Genomic DNA, 6,000 nt, shown 5'->3' on the forward strand with positions numbered 1-6,000 from the left:
TCCCATTTTTTCATCATAATCAGAAGGATCCAAATTTTCAATAACCTCTTGACCTTATTTCTTTGTTGAATAGAGATTATGAAGCTTTTCCCAAAGAGATTTAGTTGTTGAACGTTGACCAACTTTTGTTTTCAAAGAATTTGGAAAAACATTCAAAATTACATTCATAGCCTTTGAATTGTACCTTTTAGCTTCATCGGTAGATGTGTCTCCAGAAAAAATTGATTCCCATACTCCATGTGCATGCAAATGTACTTCCATCCTGGATTCCCATATCCAGTAATTATCTATATCAAAATCAGAGGTTGGTACACAATACTCACTTTCTTTAGATTTTGTTGTACCTGTACCTTCCTTTGAAATCCTTGTAACCTTCTTCTTTGACTTTCCCATCTGTATGCTTTGAACACTGGCTTCCAATAGCTAAGTTGTTACTAAAGGAACCAAGCTATGATACCAATTGTTGGAAATACTGGTTGGGGGGGGGGGGGTGAATCAATATTCCTTAGAAATTAACACTTTTAAATATTTTCAAAGAATTAGTTAATCTTAAATTATTATTAATATTTATGTAGTAATAACAGTAAATAAAAGAACACAGTAGACACAAGAATTTCAGGTGGAAAACCCCCTCCGGGTCAAAAATCACCGAACACTTTTCTAATAAATTCTTTAATCTTCAGCCCCAATTGAAATGAAAGCAACAACTTCCTAGAATTCTAGAAAAACATTATTTTCTAGCTCTCACTGGAATGACACCCTAATGCCCTAGTTTCTTTTTTAGTCAACTGAACGGATGCCCCAACATCCTAGACCAACGTACCACCCTGTAAGTTTTCACAGGCTCAAACCTGTAGGCGACTTCATGCACCAGCCTAGCACCTCCTTGCCACCCTATAATGAATGAAATGAGACAAGAGTGTGGATTCCTATACCAGGGACAACGATTCACGATAAAATATGATTTACAATGATTTTGACTGAACACCCAATCAAACTATGACCTGCAACCCAACCATGACATAATCCCAATAGAGACTCCTATACCTCACAATAATGCCTTTTCAACTCTAGAAAGATTGGCTCTTTTTACAATAATGACTCTTTTACAACTTTACAATGATGACTCTTTTACAACTTTACATGATGACTCTTTTACAATTTTGCAATGATTACTCTTTTACAATGATGACTCTTCTACAAATGAATCTTTTACAACTTTACAATGATGACCCTTGACCTTGATACTTCTTCACAATATGCAGATGGTAGTCATGTCTTCGAAGGATGTCTTGTTGCAATGCTTCCTTTAATTTTTATGCTCTTGAATTCTTGCTTGAAGTTGTACTTGAATCTTCTTCTACCTGAAGTGTGCTTATCACTTTTTTTGTTGACTTTTTGCAGCATTAGAAAAAGACTTCCACTCTTGATATAGGCCTGGACTCTATGCAAGACTATATCTAAAACTAACCTAAAGATATATACAATAAAAATTGATGACATACCCTAGACTTGTGATGGACTAAGTTCTAAGTACAAAAAAAAGACCATTCTATCAACTATGACAAGACAAGTAACATGAACTTACAACATCATATCGATTTAGCAGACTTGGTGTAGCATCAAGAATATGTAGCATCAAATGTGTAGTATCAACAATAGGACATCCGAAATATGGTATCAAAACTAACTATGACATATAGAGACATAGAGATATAACCGCGACCCTGTATGTAATTACGTTGTCCTGCAAAAACATATGTAAGAGATGATAGTCATATTTCAAATGGAAACACTAATCATACATACCTTGCTATAGGAGACTTACCCTTGATTGTTGATGTGTGGTCCTTACTGCAGTGATCCTTGAATGCATGATTTTTCTTTCCTTCTAGGAGCTCAAAATTGAATATGTTGTATCTATATAATTTCGGATCTCCAGGGTCTGAAATATCGTCCTATGGTATCCCTTTGAGTCCTCTTTCCAACCCCATAGGTCTGATCAAGATGATATTCTTCAAGAAATAGTTATGCCCAATCACCCACGATGATTTGATTATAGACTAGTTTAGTAGAGCGAACTTGTACGAGGTGCCACGTGTCACTTTGATGACCTTCGGCCCTGAAAATGCTACTCAACAAATAATAGTCCATCTTCTTTCTGTGACTATTTATGAAATTTGAATCCAATGCTCAAAGAGAAAGCAATGACGATTTTCCCAATGTCACCTCTTTGACATGGAATTCGGGAGCCTGAAAATCCCTAACTTCCTCAGATCATATCTTCGAAAATATAGAGAAACAAGATCTGAAATACGGTCATGAGGTTCATCAAGATGTCAACTCAAATGGGTTTTAATTTCAACTTCTGAATCATTGTATAAAAAATGTTTTAGTGAAAATTCCACGATGACTTGTTTGAAGCAACACAATCCCTACTAGAGGAGGATATGAGGGTCATTATTTATATGAATGTCTTGAGTTGAGAGGGTCCTCAACAAGTGAACGTTGGATGGATTTTAGGAGAATTTATTATTATTATTAATTATTGACTATTAAATCACCACAACCAATTTTGAGTTCCATGCCACAACCCCATAGGGTTTCAGCCCACTAATTGGGGTTACTAACTTCAAACATGAATATCTCTCAAATCGTGAAGAATTACTTGGCGTGCCATATATCAATGGAAACATATCAACGAGTAGAATGCATCTAGAAGATCCTTGACTCATATGTAGGTTTTAACCCTGTAGAGAAATTACCTGCATACGGATTCTAAAACACAGAAAATAAACAATGCAAGAGCATAACACATAAAACACATATACACAGAGATTTTCCCCTGGATCCCAAAACCGGGACTACTAGTTTGATTTTTCATTATGTTCCTTTCAATGTTACAATACATATTTATACATGCCAAAGCATCTAATACCATCGAACGAAAACCATCACGTCCAATACCATGGACCGAAAACCATCGCGTCCAAAAAACATGTGTGAAAATCATGCACATATCCATAGGTGGGTCCACCCAACCTAACATGGGGTCCAAAACCAAAATTTTCTGGGGCGCTTCCCTGGACCCCATAAAGTGGGGTTACAGGTGCCCTTCAAACCCCCTGTTAACTACGTGGAAAGAATATAACACAACCCAACATTCTCCCACTTGTTGTTTTCTTTCCACAGGGGGCCATAAGAGAGCTTAGTCATTTTTCTAGCCTTGCAATGCCCATTGTCTCTCTACACCAAGAGAACTTCTCAGAGCTCACAGATTTTGTCAATGCATCTGCATTATTCTTCAAGATGTCCACCTTTACCAGCAACACCTTTTTTTTTCTATCATATACCTCACAAAGTGATACTAAACATCAATGTGATTTGTCTTTGAATTATATGCAGGGTTCTTTGCCAAGAAAATTTCACTTTGGCTGTCACAGTCTATCCTTATAGCTCCCTATACTAACCCCATACTTGAACACAATCTCTGCAACCAAACTGCTTCCTTGCTTGCATGAGTGGCTGCCATGTATTCTGCCTCTGTAGTTGATAGTGCCACTACAGATTGTTTCTTACTCCTCCAACTGATTGCACCTCCAAATAGGTTAAACACATACCCACTTGTAGATCTTCTCTGATCCAGATCTCCAACCCAGTATGCATCAACAAAGCCATGAATATCCAACACTCTGTCCAATCTTGGTCTTCCTTGGTAGCACAAACCATAATCACTAATGCCATGCAAATACCTGAAAACCCGCTTCACTGCAGTCTAATGCTCCTTTCCTGGTTTTGACATAAACCTACTCAATACTCCCACTGCATGTGCAATGTCTGGTCTAGTATAGACCATTGCATACATCAGGCTACCAATTGCACTTGCATATGAAACACAGGACATGTCCTCTTCCTCTTCTTGTGTCTTGGGACACTGTTCAGCAGATAACCTCACACCCATAGGAATAGGAACCTTCACCGGTTTACTATCCTGCATATTAAACCTCTGCAGTATTGTCTCGACATACTTCCTCTAGTTTAACCATAGCTTCCTCTCTGCCTGATCTCTTTTAATTTCCATGCCCAAAATATAGTTTGTAGCACCAAGATCTTTCATGTCGAATTTGGAGGACACTTGGGTCTTCAAATCCTGGATAATTTCATTGTTCTTTCCAACTAGCAACATATCATCCACATACAAGACCAGATAAATAACATGGTCACCAATTAATTTAAAATACACACAATGATCTGCTTTGCTTCTAGTGAAGCCAAGTCCCCGTATAAACGTATCAAATTTCTGATACCACATCCTTAGTGACTGTTTTAACCCATACAGAGACTTATTTAACTTGCATACCAATTCTTTCTTACCCTTCGTTGCAAAGCCTTCAGCTTGCTTCATGTAGATTTCCTCTTCCAAATCCCCATGAAGAAATGTTGTCTTCACGTCCATCTGTTCTACCTCAAAATCAAAAGTAGTGGCAATAGATAAAAGTAATCTAATAGAAGTTACCTTGGCAATAGGAGAAAAAATATCACCAAAATCAATTCCCGGCACATGGGAATAACCTTTTGCTACCAACCAAGCTTTGTATTTCTCCACTTTTCCTTCTGCATTTGTCTTCTTTTTGAACACCCATTTGCTACCAATGGGTTTCCTTCCAGCTGGCAACTCCACCAGATTCCAAGCCTCATTTTTGTGCAAAGATGCCATTTCATCAACCACAGCCTCTTTCCAGAGTTTTCCATCCTCTGAATCTATTGCTTCCTTCACAGTTCTGGGATCATCGTCAGTAATAGATAAAGCAAAATTTGAACAGAAAGCAAATGGAGTATACATTTCAAGTTGCCTTCTTTCTTGAACTGATCTTCTCACAGCTGGTGTTTGTGGCTCTTCATCTTCTAATTCCTCCTCTGCTGTAGAGTTTGATTCTTCCTCCTTTAGCTCAAACTCTATCTTCAAGTTCCTTTGGTTGGAATTCATGTTTAATAACATCTTTCACCTCTCTGAACACCACATCTCGGTTGTACACAACTTTCCTTGTTACTGGGTTCCAAAGCTTATAACCTTTAAACCATCCTCATACCCAATAAAGATGCACTTTTCAGATTTACTATCCAACTTGGTTGGTTTCTCCTTTGGAACATGTACGTATGCATCACATCCAAATACCCTTAGATGTGAAAGAGAGGGTTTCTTACCAGTCCATACCTCTTGTGGAGTCTTATCCTCCAATGCTGATGGAGGTGACCTGTTGACCAGGTAACATGCAGTATCCACTGTCTCTGCCCAGAATTCCTGTCCTAACCCGGCACCACTGAGCATGCTTCTTGCCCTTCCATTAATGTCTTGTTCATTCTTTCTGCAACTCCATTTTGCTGAGGTGTATATGGAGTATTCTTCTTCCGTGATATACCACACTTCTTACAAAATTCTTCAAATTCCTTGCTGCAAAACTCTCACCATTATCTATCCTCAACACCTTTATCTTCTTCTCTGTCTAATTTTCCACGAGAGCCTTAAATTCTTTAAACCTGTCAAAGGCTTCAGATTTCTTCTTAAGGAAATATATCCATGTATTCCTTGAGAATTCATCTATAAATGATACATAGTACACAAACTTACCCAGTGATGGAACCTTCGCAGGTCCAAACACATCACTATACATAAGCTCTAATATATGTTTCGCCCTCTTACTACCAGAGGGGAAACTCACCTAATTCTTCTTCCCATATACACAATTTTCACAGAAATCAAAATCCAAAGAGCTATTACTCATACCTTCTACCATACCTTTACCATGAAGTATTCGAAATCCCTTCTCTCCAATATGTCCAACCCTTTGATGCCACAACATGGTCTTCTCTCCAGAGACCACTAGATTTTCAGCTCCACTTTCAGGAACCATAGAACTGTTGCACCCATCAACAACCGTGCTACCTTGCAGCTTGTACAGAGTTCCAATCCGAAATCCTTGCATCAATACCAGTGCTCCC

This window comes from Pinus tabuliformis, chromosome 7 (genome assembly GCF_031772625.1).
Source record: "Pinus tabuliformis cultivar Carrire ecotype Pingquan chromosome 7, CPIR1, whole genome shotgun sequence".
In the NCBI taxonomy this organism is placed as follows: Eukaryota; Viridiplantae; Streptophyta; class Pinopsida; order Pinales; family Pinaceae; genus Pinus; species Pinus tabuliformis.